General features: G+C 47.4%; 1 protein-coding gene and 1 non-coding gene across 2 annotated transcripts in view; one reads left to right on the forward strand and one right to left on the reverse strand.

The window, feature by feature from the left end:
• The window catches only part of SMAD2 (SMAD family member 2), a 961241-nt gene that overhangs the window by 479148 nt on the left and 466559 nt on the right, over window positions 1-15534 (forward strand). The window lies entirely within an intron of this gene.
• Window positions 3926-4029, reverse strand: LOC126021530 (U6 spliceosomal RNA). The gene has a single exon (XR_007500039.1). It is a non-coding gene; the product is annotated as a U6 spliceosomal RNA (small nuclear RNA).

Here is a 15534-nt window from a genome sequence, read left to right on the forward strand (position 1 = left end):
GTCTGCTGTGGCCATCTGCTGCCAGTTCCTCCATGTCAAGGAGGGCTCCATAGGAGCAGCAGCTCTGTGGATTCTCCTCTTATCTAACATCAAATCCCCTGTGATAGTGGGGCCATACCTTCTTTGCATGCTTGGCTCTGCCCACACCTTAATGGTGCCTGGCATTGGGGAAATAGGAGGAGATCAGCTCTATCATTGAGATCCTGGGAGAGGATCTCAGACCCAAAGTTTTCCCTCTCTCTTCAGCCTAGAGGCAGAAGTTCATGTTGCTCTAAGATGGTCCAGTGGGAAGGAGAGGAATCTTCCAGCAGAGTCCTGGTCAAGTGATGCCCATGACCCCCAAGAGCTGGCTTGGTGCAGGGGCCTCCTTTCAGGTTGATGTTCTGTATGGAGGAGCTGTGACAGAGGCCCCACTTCCAGAAGGAAAGTTTCTTTAGTGCAGAGGTCCCCAAAGTTGGCCTACTGCCCCCTTTTCAGAAAAATGAGCCCAGCAACTCCCCTCTGAAAAATCTCCTTTCTTTAAGTGAACAAACAGAAAGTGTCTCCTCAACACACACTAGAACTACTACAGCTCATGCTCCCCAGTTGCACCAGAAGCTACTACTGTTCCCCCTCACCCATCCAGGATTGTTCCAGCTCCTGTGGGATCACGGGATACCTTCTACCTTGGGAAATGCAGCAGCTGCCTGTTTGGTTCCCATGTCCCCACCGGGCTCCCCTTTCCTGACTCTGTTTATTTACCTCTTCGGTGAGCCAGAGCTCAGAGGCAGTGCCAGCCCCTCCATTCCCTCCTTGGAGAGGCGGGAACGTGTGATTTTTCCACCAGTCCCATTCATTCACAGCCACCTCAGCACAGCTGTGGACAGCTGGCTGCCAGTGTGGAGGCGGGCAGGGCTTGTGGCAGGGCCAAGGGGCGAGCTCCGCCCAGCAGGAGTGGGGAGTTTCATTTGTGCTTCACACCCTGCGGATTCCCAAACTCCACTGAAACGGTGCCTGTAAAAACAGATTCAGGAGGAAATTGAAAAACTATTAGCATGCTGCGAATTTTCGGATTCTAAATGCAATAAGAGGTATGATGGAAAATTTGGAGAATAGGGAAAGGTGTCACACTGCAGCGAGACAACTGCCTCTCCCCTTTGAGTGTATTTCCTTTCAGCTTTCTTCTTTGCCAACACACATGTAAGTGTGTGTGTGTGTGTGTGTGTGTGTGTGTGTGTGTGTGTGTGTGTGTGTGCACCCAAGGTGCAGTTCTACTCATAAATGAAACTTGGGTTAGATAGAATTTTCAAAGACTTCTCAAGCCTGCGTCTTCTTTTCTGGGGCTCCGAAGTGGTGCTTGGGAGACCCGGGGGTTCTTTCTCTCAGTGATGATTCTCAGCCAATCACACATAGCCAGAGTCCATGGCTGTGATACTGATTTTCTTTTATTAAGTAGGTAGTTCCTTCCCTCAGGAGTCTGAGTGTTCCCAGTGAAAATTATGGTACTTAGAAGATGGATTTTTCAAGTTCTCCATGGTTAGAATGTAGTTGTCAGGATCACAGCACCTCTTACACCTCCATGTCCCTGACAGCAGGGGATGGTCCTATTCTAGAACATAGAGGTGTATTCTGATCACATCCACCTTACCTTCTTCGGGGTGTGAGCTGCAGATACAGACTCCTTAGAAGTATAGCCCTATGGGGGCAGAGAATTCTTCAGGAGTCCATCAGATTTGACCAAGCCATTCCACAGAAGGACAAGACTCGGTCCCCATCCACTCCTGCCTGGATCTAAAAATAAAAACTCAAATAGGATCTGCAGAGCCAAGCCACGTCTCACCGGACCAGCGTGCTGACAGCTTCCTAAAATCCTTCAGGCCCAACGTCTGTGTGTCCCCAGGATCTGGAATATTCTTTCCCCATGTGGGCACTCCTGGGGGGTTTGGAATAATGGAGGGGGGTCATGGAGGTATCTTTGGATAAATTGTAGGGTATTTTCTGTTTGCTTGCATAGCTTTCTGCCCTCATTCCTCTGGAAGATGTTCAGCAGAGGGGGCAGTGGGCCCAGTAAGTGTGGGAACCTCTGATTCGGGCAATGCCCAGTGCCAGGCGGTCTGGGTCGCAATTATTTTTCCCAACAAATAAAATACAGATTCCTTCTGGGAGGTGAGGTTCTGGGAGGTGAGAATTTCCTGGAGCTCACTGAGTGATGTTGAGACTGTTGGGATGGGGGGATGAGTCTACCTGGATGTGCAGGGCAGAAAGGAGGCCACAGGAAACATATTTCCCCCTTAGTGGTTTTGCTGGTGTAGGTGGAATCCTTGAGGTGCTGGACTCCCCCATGGAGGAGAGGATTCCTGGCAAACAGGGGGCCATGAGGAGCCTCACAATGGACAGTAGGGATAGTTGGTCTACTGGGCCAAGGGGTGCAACTCAGCCAAGCCTGGCAAAAGTAGGACATGCTTGGGACTATGTGGTTTGAAGGAGGCTGGGGCCCTAGTCTTCGGGACAAGGAGGCCTGGGGTTCTTTTGCCTGTAGGTAGGTAATCCCCCCACTTTGACTGGGGAACTCCAGGCCTGATTGAGAGAAGGGACCGCAAGTGTGTGCTTGGAAGCCACGCAGACCTGAGTTCTGGACCTGAGCCCAGATTTCTTCCTCTCCACATTTGCGTTTCCTTTACTGAAAGCTGCTGATCAATTTATGTGGCTCTGAGGGGGCCTAGGATGGGGTGAGGCACAGAACTCTGAGCCTGGGCAGAGAGGCCCTGAAAAGCGAGCCTCTGGACCATAGCCTGATTTTGGATTTCTGTTCCTTGCCCCAGGGAAGGGTGAGAGGAGAGGGAAAGTGCCTAGAAACACCCCAGACTGCTCCCCTCCTCCTTCTCAAGTGTCTGTAAAGCTACAGGGACTGAGAGTCCAGTGTGAGGAAGAGGACTCTCAGGGGCTACTTCTGGGGGCTGGGGGATTCCTGGATCTCACTGGACCATGAGTCTTTACTCCCTCCTGTGGAAGGGAAGATGCTCACTGAAATCACCCAGGTGCAGAGGCCTTGGTTTACTCTTCATCTTGGACCCCCATCTTCAGAATAGACCCCGTGGCCACCATGCAGAGCTCAGGATCCCTGTTGGGTGCCGTCTGCAGACAGGGAACTGATGTGCATGTGGACAGGAACATCCCAGCCCTGACAGCGTAATTAGAATCAAAAATACAAAGTCAAGGAGAGATAGTATAGGTTGTCTACATGCAGCTTACTGGATTTGATCCCTAGAATGTCATAGGGTTCCCAAGCCCCTCAGAAGTGAGCAATGAGCATAGACCAGGAGTAAGATCTGATCATTGCTGGATAAGACCCCCTAAAACAACAACAAAGGCATCCAAAGATACAAGTGAGAAGAGTTTTCCACATGGTACTAGAAGCTTCTTTCTCTTTTTCTGTTTCCTTCCTTCCTCCCTCCCTCCCTTCCTCCCTTCCTCCCTTCCTCCCTTCCTTCCTTCCTCCCTCCCTCCCTCCCTCCCTCCCTTCCTTCCTCCCTCCCTCCCTCCCTCCCTTCCTTCCTTCCTCCCTCCCTCCCTTCCCCTCCCCCTCCCTTCCTCCCTCCCTTCCTTCCTCCCTCCCTCCCTTCCTCCCTTCCTTCCTTCCTTCCTTCCTCCTCCCACCCTCCCTCCCTCCCTCCTCTCTCCCTCCCTCCCACCCTCCCTCCCTCCCTCCTCTCCCCTCCCCCCTCCCTCCCTCCTCCCACCCTCCCTCCCTCCCTCCTCCCTCCCTCCCTCCCTCCCTCCCTCCCTCCCTTCCTTCCTTCCTTCCTTCCTTCCTTCCTTCCTTCCTTCCTTCCTTCCTTCCTTCCTTCCTTCCTTCCTTCCTTCCTTCCTTCCTTCCTCCCTCTCCCTCCCTTCCTTCCTTCCTTCCTCCTCATCCCTCTTTCTTTCTTTTATTTTTTCTTTTCTAAAAAATATGGAACGCTTCACGAATTTGTGTGTCATCCTTGCGCAGGGGCCATGCTAATCTCTGTATCGTTCCAATTTTAATATATGTGCTGCCAAAGCAAGCACCTCCCTTCCTCCCTCCCTCCCTCCCTCTTTCTTTATTTCTTCCTTCCTTTCTTTCTTTCTTTCTTTCTTTCTTTCTTTTCTTTTCTTTCTTTCTTTCTTTCTCTTCTTTCTTTCTTTTCTTTCTTTCTTTCTTTCTTTCTTTCTTTCTTTCTTTCTTTCTTTCTTTCTTTCTTTCTTTCTTCTCTTTCTCTCCCTTTCTCTCTTTCTCTCTCTCTCTCTTTCTTTCTTTCTTTCTTTCTCTTTCTTTCTTTCTTTCTTTCTTTTTCTTTCTTTTTTCTTTCTTTCTTTCTTTCTTTCTTTTTCTTTCTTTCTTTCTTTCTCTCTCTTTCTTCTTTCTCTCTTTCTCTCTCTTTCTTCTTTCTTTCTTTCTTTTTTCTTTCTTTCTTTCTCTTTCTTTCTTTCTTTCTTTCTTTCTTTTTCTTTCTTTCTTCTTTCTTTCTTCTTTCTTTTCTTTCTTTCTTTCTTTCTTTCTTTCTTTCTTTCTTCTTTCTTTTCTTTCTTTCTTTCTTTCCTTTCTTTCTTTCCTTTCTTTCTTTCTTTCTTTCTCTCTTTCTTTCTTTCTTTCTTTCTTTCTTTCTTTCTTTCTTTCTTTCTTCTTTCTTTCTTTCTTTTCTTTCTTTCTTTCTTCTTTCTTTCTTTCTTTCTTTTCTTTCTTTCTTTCTTTCTTTCTTTCCTTCCTTCCTTCCTTCCTTCCTTCCTTCCTTCCTTCCTTCCTTCCTTCCTTTCATTTTCATTTCATTTTTTTTTGTTTGTTTGTTTTTGTTTTTGGGCCACACCCAGCGGTGCTCAGGGGTTACTCCTGGCTGTCTGCTCAGAAATAGCTCCTGGCAGGCATGGGGGACCATATGGGACACCGGGATTCGAACCAACCACCTTTGATCCTGGATCGGCTGCTTGCAAGGCAAACGCCGCTGTGCTATCTCTCCGGGCCCTCATTTCATTTTTTTTTAAGACCACACTCTGTGGTGCTCAGGAGTTACTCCTGTCTCTAAGGTCAGGAATCATGCCTGGGGTGTTCGAAGGACCATATTAGATGCCAGAGATCCAGTCCCAGTTGGTATGTGCAAGGCACACACTGCAAGGCTTTACCCTCTGAACTATCATTCCAGTCCCTCATTTCTTTTTTAGTTTTTTTTTTTTTCTTTTTTAGTCACTATGAATTAGAGAGTTTATCATGATTGGTGTCAGGCATACAATGTTCGAACACCAATCCCTTCAACACACTTCCTTCTACCATTGCTCCAGTTTCTCTCCCAACCACAAGTCTGCTTCTATGATAAGCACTTTTTTTTTTTAAATTTAGGATTCCATGGTTTCTAGACCTATTACTGATAAGGTTTTATGCATAAACTTTCCCTCCTTTTCACTGTCCCCTGAATGCCCACTCCCTCCACACTGTCCTAAAGTTTTCTCTTCCTTTCCTGTCTTTCCCTACCACCATTCCCTTTTCCTTCTGCCAGTGGCAAGGTTCCCACAGAGGGCCAGATTTGAGTCTCATTTCAAGTGCTCATTTACCTTTGAGGTACAATGGGGAATGTGTGTGTGTGTGTGTGTGTGTGTGTGTGTGTGTGTGTGTGTGTGTGGTGTCTCTGCATGGCAGGGATGGGAAGATAGAGAAGGAACCAGCTCAGTTGTGGTGGTGGTGAAAGGGTTGTGTATTTCCACTTTTCTGGTCCTCAGTTTCCCCATCTACAAGTGCGGTTTCACTGTTGCTAAGAACTTTTCCCACACCTCTGTTCTCTACTTCCTGAGGAGAAAGAGGATCAGGTCCAGCTACTTTTGGGGATGCATATAGGTGGAGGTGGGGGTAGGAGAGGAACTCTGGCCTAGGAGGGATTGCTGGACCTTGGAAGTAAAGCAGCTCTTTGGAAAGCACCATCCAGACAGATTAGAGACATGGGTGCCCTTTAAGAATGCCAAACCAGGCTGGAGAGATAGCAAGGCATGTAGGGCTTTTGCCTTGCATTGGGCCTCATCCAGAAAGGACCCGGTTAGATTCCCTGGCATCCCATAAGGTCCCCTAGCCTGCCAGGGGTGATTTCTGAATGCATAGCCAGGAGTAACCCCTGAGCACTGCTGGGTGTGGTCCAATAATCAATCAATCAATAAAAATTTTTTAAAAAAGAATGAGAATGCCTGGGTGTGGCTCCTCCCTGCCAAAAAAGAATGAGAACAGCCAGTGACACTGTCTTCTTAAAGAATGCAATTAATGTGTGTGGGGGGGGGACTGGAGTGATAACACAGCAGGTAGGGCATTTGCATTTGCTGACTCAGGTTCAATCCCTGACATCCCAAATGGTCCCCTGAGCCTTCCAAGAATAACTTGAGCACCACCAGGAGTGGCCCCAAACCAAAAATAAAAGAGTGTAGTTAAAGGACGAGTAATGTGACTTCAGCTGATGGCAGGTTTTGCATGCAGAAGGCCTGGGTTCAGTCCTGAAATAGCATAGTACCCTGAACACCATCAGGAGGTATTCCTGAGAACCGCCAGGTGAGACCCAAAAGGAAGCAGAAAGAAAAAAAGAGGGAAACAATTATCTGTGCTAGGGAGGAGGTTTGGGTGAGGGTAACTGTTAGTTTTCAACTCTGACATCTTTCCATTGTTTTTTAGATCCTGAGATTTCCCCTTGTTCCTGGCCCATCCAGATGCAGCAAAGAGCAAGGGGAGAGGGGAGGGCTTGTCCGGGAAACATTAGGACAAAAATGGAAATGGTTCCGCCCTTTTGTTATTGGGCACTTGGCCTAGCCAGAGGGGAAGTGGGCAGAGGAGGGCAGCAGGTGGGTCTGGTGGGAAGGACGTGCTGCTAGGGCATTTTAAGCTCCTGAAGTCAGAGACCCTTAATCACCCTCCATTGAGAGGCATTGGGTTTTTTTTTTTTTAATAGCAGCACAGACCTTGAGGTGAGGGAGAAGCTTTGCTTTTAAAGAATCACCCTTTACTTTTATTTATTTATTTATTTTTTATTAGAGGGCCACTAACTAGGAGGCTTGAGTGTTCTCCATGGGTCAGAGCACTTCAGTTTACAAACGGGGAAATTGAGGCTCAGAGAGAAAGCCTGCCCCATCTAATTACTCTCTCAGTTCACCCAGTGCCAGAGCCCCAACAGGGGTCATGGCATCCTTCTGGCCACTCTATCTCCCCTGCATTAATAGCCATCTTTAAGTGAGGATTTCTCTTCTAGTTTTTCTAAACTAATTGGGCTTTCAAATTATTTTTTTTACATGTTGTTTGCTTGGAGTTTTTTATTTAAAATCTTTGTTGGTTTGGTTTCTATGTTATATCCAGTGGTGCTCAGAACTGACTCCTGGCTCTATGCTCAGGGAGCACTCCTGGCTATGCTCAGAGCTGACTTGTGGCTCTTTGCTCAGGAATTACTCCAGGTAGAACTTGGGGGGACCCTACGTGGTTCTGGGGGATCAAAACTAGCTTACTTACGTGCAAGGAAAGCATCTTAACCCTTATGGTCTTTCCAGCCCCATTATTTAATTTTTTGGAATCAGTCAATTTGTACAGGGTTTCTCATTCTCCGTTTTATTTCCTGAGCAGAGACAGGTGACCCAGTTCTTCCCTTTGAACCTGTCCTGTGTGCGCCTGGTGCTCTGTGTATAGGTTTGGCCCATGTGCAGATGCAGTTAATTGTGTTCACCCACTAGAAATCTGTCGCTGCATTGTATGTCACTCTCCATGCTCCATGTGACACAGGGCTTTATCACTGTCTCACTCTGCTCAAGAACTCCTTCCTTTGTTTCTCGTTGCTGCAAGGATGCCCTTGCTGCCCAGCACTTCCTTGATGTGGTAGCTAGTCTCTCACGGGCGGTGGCATTGTCAGCTGCCTTCAATCTTTGCCAGTACTGTAGCTTTGCTTTTCACCCAGTAAATTTTGGGTGGAAGAATCTCCCAAGTAACGCTCAGGAGTTTTGTGTGTGGTGAGGGTCACACCTGGCAGTACTCAGTCAATTCAAACCTGATGTCTCAATGCTTAGGTCTAGCACTGTTGGGGATCACTGGCACTATGCCTGGAGGTGCTGGGGGATGTTCACACAGTGATGAGCATTCCAGGCAGCACAGCAGCCCTCTGAGCTCTCTCCATAACTCTAGTGACTTTTGGGAGGTTTTCCAAGTGGTGCTATTCTGGGGTACTGGGTCAGCCAGGCCTGTGGTTCAGTGCCCGAAGCTATGGTTCTGATCAGGCTCTGTGGTGCTGGGGACCATACGGGTCACCATAGTGGTGTCCAGGGACCTTCAGGGCTGTTCCTACTGATGCTCTGGAGGCCACATGGTGTTAAGTATGGAATCTGGTTATGTGCTGTGTGGCCTAACTAACCCCTATACTAAATTCCCTGTCCTGGTTTATTTATTATTTTGTTTGTCTTTTTTGTTGTTTTTCTTGTTTGCTTTGGGACCATACCCAGTGGGACTCAGGAGTTACTTCTGGCTCTGCTCTCAGGAATTACTTGTGGTAGTGCTCTGGGGATCTCATGGAATTGAACCCAGGTCATTTATGTGCAAGGCAAATGCCCTGCCCACTCTGTTATTAGTCCAGCCCATCGGTTTATATTTTCTTTTTTTTTTCTTTTTTCTTTTGGTTTTTGGGCCACACCGGCAGTGCTCACGGGCTACTCCTGGCTGTCTGCTCAGAAATAACTCCTGGCAGGCACAGAGGACCATATGGGACACCGGGATTCGAACCAACCACCTTTGGTCCTGGATCGGCTGCTTGCAAGGCAAACGCCGCTGTGCTATCTCTCCGGGCCCCGATTTATATTTTCTAACGTAAGAAATCCCTGTGTTTTCAGAATACAGGCAAATATGTAGCCTTCTAAGAAGCAGCTTGCTGCTTTATTGTTCACAAGATGCTTCAAAGAATATAATTGCTTAATTGTTTAAGGATTAAGGCTAGAAAAAGCATGTGCGTGGAACTCATTGGAAAATGATGCCTGCATTTGATGAATCCTTGTTTCTCAAGCTGCTGCTAAGTGCTGGGTACCTGGGTCTAGACTAGACCACGGGTGGGGGCAGTAATCTATGCCCACATGCTAGGCATGGAGTAGGGGAGGGTGACTAAGTGGAGGCAAGACATGTAGCCTTGGAGGAAGGCCAGTAGAAGCCAGAGAGCAGGCATTGGGTTCTTCAACTTGGGGCTGAAAGTGCCCTGTGTCAGGAAGGGGGTTGTCCCATTTGATACGGGCTGCCCCATTTTCTGGCCTTGGCTCTTGGCACTCGGAGCATTGTCCCTTTCAGCTGCTTCTCTCCATCACTGCCATCTTCAGGGACCTGCTAGGGGCAGTGGCTGAGGATCTCATTCATCTCGAGGAGCCTGGGAACCCTATGCTTTTCGGGAAAACAGGGATGACTTCAGACCAGACAGCAAGACTGTCATTCAGGGCCTTGGTCGTCAGTGGGGAGAAATTCACCCTGTTGGGCTCTCCTAAACTGGACAGCAGAGGCGCCCTCCCAAGTTAGGGATACCTGCTTTTTTGGATTGCTACCCCTACTTAGGTGTCCCGCCTTCTTAGGGTCTCAGAGGCTTTGGGGGAGCATCCTTCAGGTGGTCTCCATCCATGGGTTTGAATGGACAAACTCAGTTGTCAAGGACTTGCAAATTGGCCTTGGTCAATAGCAGGTTGGTCTTGGTCTCTAAGGCTTGTTGGCTTTTGCGTGTGTCTAGGCAAGTGTGTGTGTCCATCCAGGAAGAAATAATAGAAAGAGAATAAGAACCCCTAACAAGCTTATCTGGGGCCATGGAGCAGGCTCTTTGCCCAGAGGACAGTCCCCCTTTTATTCTCACATCTGTGACCTGGGGATACTCCTTTCATTCTTGGATCTGTAACCTGCAATAAGGTACAGTTGTTCCCACTGGGTGGGTGAGGGGAACATGAGGCTCTTGCTGAAGGTGGTGCAGAAAGGACCAGGCTCCAGTGTCAAACTCAGATTCTCCCCAGTACACCCATATGGACACAGCTCCCCTGGGGACATTTCAGGGAGGAGTGGTCTATAAAAAGAAAGCACGGCAGGGTCTGACTTGGCCAGGACAAGAAGGGTGTGCAGAAGGGCACAAATAAAGGGAGGAAGTGCATTGTCTGAGGGGGTCAGCCCAGAGAAGGAATCACAGAAGATAATAGTGCCAGGCTGTTTCCTCTTTATGTCCAGTTCTCTTTCGGTGGGTGGCTTGGCTGAGCTCATTCCAGGGATGCCAACATTCTGATCAGAAGCAATGAGATTGTCAGAAGAGAAAAGTCACTTGATGCCAAGTACTAAAACCTTAAATGTGAGGCTGAAGTGAATGCACAGTGGTAGGATGTTTGCCTTGCATATGTCCATCCTGGACGGGTCTGGTTAGATTCCCAGCATCCCATATGGTCCCCCAGCCTGCCAGGAGTGATTTCTGAGCACAGAGCCAGGAGTAACCCCTGAACGCTACTGGGTATGGCCCAGAAACCAAAATAAAATAAAACCTTAAATGTTAGATGGGAAGAAACCTAGGCTGGCTTACACCCCTCCTTCCCCACCTCTGTATTTTTGGGTTGTTGATGGGTTGTATGGAGTTGGCACACACTTGGGAGTGCTCGCACATGTGGCGAGGGGCCTACACATTTTCTTAGAGAGCACCAGAGATTGCTCACTTTGCTATACACCCAGGAGAACACTAGGACATTGGGGCAGGTGGTCCTGAAGATTGAACTTAACCCCCTGTGTTTGCAGCAGGTGCTTTACCCGGAACCCCTGTTTCCTCCCCTGTTCTCGCCCTCCACTTCCCAATATAAGTAATTTTTATTTATTGACCTGAATCTCCTTTCTATGGCACTTGATGGAATGGCTCGAACTAATGTAAAAAAAAAAAAGGCACCACAAAGGGTTATGGGTTACTAAAACAATTAAGTTGGCGTGTGCTCATGTTTTGTAAACTTGTGCATGGATGGATGGTTCTATGCATCAACTTCCTTGAGAATCACTAGCAACCATGGTTGTGGCTCATGGTTAAGGGTGAGAACTCCTCTGTATGCTATGGGCCCTGTAGGATGTGCAATTGGGGTGACTCATGAACTGGAATCAGGAAGGACCTGAGAGACTTGAAGAGATTCAGTGGCCCATACACAGACCCAAGCTTACATATGTTTCCATCCAAGGGTTTGTACCCAGGATTGCCCTCCCAGGCTTTCTCTGCCCTCAGTCTGTCCAATAATCAAATAATCCCAATAGAAACTCACTGTTAATTTCCCATCTAGCATTTGGGGCTCGGGCCTTTGCTCATAATATTGAGTATTTGGAAGCCCCATCACATAGGAGTTCTCTGGCCCAGCATGTTGGCAGTGAGGTAGGGTCAGGCTTTCTGTGTCAGTTTTTGCTTAACTCTCAGTGAGGCCCATGTGATGCCACCATCAGGTCGTTCCTTCATCTGGGTGGTCCAGATGAAGATATGTGTGAAGTGGGTGGGGTGGAACAGTGACCCTGTGCCACTCCTTGAAGCTGCAGGGAGAGAGGGATGTGTGTGTAGGTCCTCTGACACCCTGCAGTCCTTAGCTGTCTCTCCCAGCACCCTGGCTGAGCTGCAGCAGAAGATAAGTGGTAAAGGGACTCCTTGGAGAAGAAAATTGCTCTGCTGCTGTTTTTGCTCATGCAGCTTCCAGTCTTGAGTTCTGGGGCTCTGCTGGTGGCAGTTCTGGGACAAATCCCAAAAGGCCGACTGAGCCTCCATGCAGACACTCACCGATACAGAGGAGACATTGAAAGCCATTGTTTAATGGAAGGCTTTTCTTTTCCTTCCTCACAATGCCTGAGACCCTGCCGTTAGAGAGCCCTGACTCAGCAACATTTCATCTGGGGGATCTGTCACTTTTCAGGTTCTGGCTGCGCTTCTTGGGCGTCAGTGTTGCTTTGGGCTCCAGATCTGCTGGAGTCTTGTCACAGGAGGTGCATCTTTGTACGGGGACTCTGTCTGCCATGGGGTACCTGGGCAATTCCATTCACTTGTTTGCCTCATGGACACTAACCTTTCCTTGATGGGAAATTGTCCTGTTTCCTGGGAAACCATGAGAGCTTCCCATCTGCCAGAGCAGGCAGGTGTTTGAATGAACACACACACACACACACACACACACACACACACACACACACACACACACGGACCTCACCATCCCTGCCCTCTCCCCTCCTTCAGTGGGACGCCCTGTCTCAGAGCCCTGCACTCAGCAACTGTTATTACTGAGTCCCGAGTACCTGCAACAGCAGCTCGCAGAAGAGAAGTCCGCCCCATTCTTTGTTGTCACTCCGGAGCTGCAGCGACCTTTCTGTGCGCTCTGTGCTCCTCCTGTCATGCTTGTGCTTGTGCCTGTTTCTCCTCCTTCCTTCTCCATCCCCCCTCCAGCACATTAAGAGTCTGTTCATTCCTGGGATATGTGTGAGATCCCAGGCCCTGCCAGGAGAATTTATGTGTGGTTTTAGAGGGGATAATCGACCAGTTAGTATGTGCGTGCTGATTTTACACACATCCGCTTCGCCGTTTACAGCTCGCATTAGAACAGCTTCACTCTCTGCCAAGATGTGTATTTCTTAGCCCCTTGTATTTGCATATTATGGGTTCATAATTTCCGATCGCTGTAAAGGTCTCTACAGAAAAATGTAGGCACTGTACTCTGATGTTCTAAATCTCTATGTAGTGGTGAGACCTGGCTAATTTTTGCCTCTGCTAATGTACCAGTTCTTTCTAGTCACACATACGTCTGTTTACACATATACACACATACATGCATTCACACACTCAGACACGCATAGACACACACTTAAATTTATATATTTATATAATATATAATATCATATAATAATATATAATGAATTTATATGCATATTCACACACATGCAAATGCTCATGTTTATACCCATAGTCACAGACACTCAGACACTCAAAATACTCACACACATAAACACACTTGAACATTCTCACAGTTGTACTTCCAGTCACAAAAACACACTCTCACCCATACACTCATATCTCTATCTTTATTTCTAAAGAGATTTAATAGCTGGGGGTTGAGTTCCACTGACACTTTCCCAAACTTCTCTACCTTTACTAAAAATATCCTACACAAAGCAGATGGTCTTACTACAGGTGATTAAAAAGGGAAGATGGATAGAAATCAGAGAGCCCACTGCATCAGATGCTCCTTTGGTTTGTCTCACATCCTTTGCCCCTAGCTTCAGCTGTAGCCACCCAATAGCTGTAGCTGGTTTTACAAGCTCTTCGACAGGCTGAGAGCTTTTCATTAAAGGCTCTTTCTAGCTATTCTTACCAGAAGATAGCCACCCACACCCACCCTCAAGATAGTCATTGGAGAATCTATAGTTGGAAGTGCTTGACTTGACCAAACAAAAAAACAGCAGGAAGAAACTTCTTAGGTTCTGTTGGGGTCTAGTAGTCCAGGGCACTTGGATTTTGATGATGGTTATTGTGGAGGTTTCTTTTTGAAGTTCAAAAATTAATGTCAATGGGGGCAGAACAATAGTACAGCAGATGGGGCATTTGCCTTGCAAGTAGCCAATCTAGGTTCAATCTCCAGCAGCCTATAGGGTCCTCCAAGCCTACCAGGAGTGATTTCTGAGCACAGTTAGAACCTTCTGTTGTGATCCCAAACCCCTTATTTTCCTCAAATTAATGTCATATGTTGCCAAATTAAAACCCATTCTGCCCCATCCTGCAGAACTAAGTCACATCAGCCTTTAAATGGGTGGATGCAGTGGCAAAGACCCCGGGCCCCAGCACAAGGGACTCTGCAGTCACAGTGCTGGGATTGGATTGGTGGCTTCATCTTTGTGATTTTTTTCTGATGTGAAATTCAGCCAGGAGGGCAACACAAGGCCCCTGGAGAGGGGCCTCACAATCCTTTTGTGTATCTAGGAGGGTCCTGGGACTCTGGGGGTAAAGGAACATCATTTTCTAGCTGCCCACTGAGTTCCAGTAACTGAGGGTGCTGACCTTGGGGTGGTTACAGTGGTCCTACATCTATACTTCGTGGCTGTTTTACTTAGGTACATTCATGTGTATGTGTGTGTGTGAGTGTGTGTGTGTGTGTGTGTGTGTGTGATTGTGTAAGCTGAAACCATCTGGACCAAAACTTCAAAAACACTATCATCTTTTTCCTTAAAAATTTTAAATTTGGGCCAAGGGAGTCACATGTGGCAATGCTCAGTGCTCACCTCTGGCTCTGTGCTCAGAGATCATTCCTGGCTGAGTTGAGGACCATATGGGATTCCGAGGATTAAACTTGGGTTGGCCCCATGCAAAGCAAGAATCCTTCCTGTTGTACTATCTCTCCAGTCTCTGAAATAATATATTTAAATGAAAACAAGCAAACAAACAAATCTCTTCTTGGGCTGGGGCTTAGTTGGTAGGAACATATATCTCAACTGCTTGAGGGCCTGATTTGGGTCCTTAGAATTAACAAAGAATTAACAAAAATCCTTTCACTAGTTTAATAATTTGAATTAATTAATTTCTGTTTTTGCTCCAGGCCCAGAAGTGCTTGGGAACTATTTCCAGTGCCATACTCTGTGGCTGTTCCTGGAAATGCTCAGGGACTAGGGACTCGAGTGCAGCTGGGACTTAAATTGAGATCTCTTCCATGCAAAGTGCTGGAGCCCATCTCTCCAGCTTTCAGTGGTTTTATTGAAATGTATTTTGCATACTATCAAATTCAATCTGTTTTGTTCATAAATCAATTACTGCTTTGTCAAATGTCTTTGTCAAATGTCTAGATGCTTTGGTACAGGGAAAGAGCTGTGGGGCTTGAGAGGTATTAGAGGAGAAAAGGACTCCTTTGTCTGGAATCACCCAGTGTATTCTCTGTCTCCACATTTCTGTAACAGGGAGCCAGGTGAGCAGGAGATTTGGGAGTTCAGCAACAACATGTTGGGGGAATCTACCTGGGGGCCAGGACTTCTCCTGATTCTATTGGGAACTACTTTGCAGGTGCTCCTCAGAGCTGGGACAATGACACTTCCTCCCTGGTCATTAACAGTTCACAAGAGCCGAGCTATTGTTACATCAAAAACATATTCATTAGCACATTTGGTCCAAACCATTTCCTGTTCTCAAACTGTGCCAGTGAGGTGAGGTGCTTTGAGGTCACCCAGGCCAGGTCTCCCCCAACCCACATATTGGTCGTATTGTAAGAATGTCATGGCATTCTTACTGGTCAGCAGTAAAGCCAGGTGGAATGCATGTAGTTCTTGGTGCACTGCCTCAGTGGACCAATGAGAGCAGAAGGTTGTGCTGAGGGCACCAAAGAACATTGCTGACCTTGCAGAGTTCCTGTGTCCAGCCCTCACGCTCCACTCAAGAGCTTCTCTTGTCACTTGAAAACTCTATTTTGGTGATACTGTACTCCCCCATATGAATTTCAGTAGCTCTCATCTTGCAACACTGGAATGGAGAGGAAGTGAGAACCCTCTTCCTTAGTCCATTGTTCTAGAAACAGGGGATCTTTGACAGCACTTGACAACTCCAAGCA

Source organism: Suncus etruscus, chromosome 10, assembly GCF_024139225.1.
Source record: "Suncus etruscus isolate mSunEtr1 chromosome 10, mSunEtr1.pri.cur, whole genome shotgun sequence".
In the NCBI taxonomy this organism is placed as follows: domain Eukaryota; kingdom Metazoa; phylum Chordata; class Mammalia; order Eulipotyphla; family Soricidae; genus Suncus; species Suncus etruscus.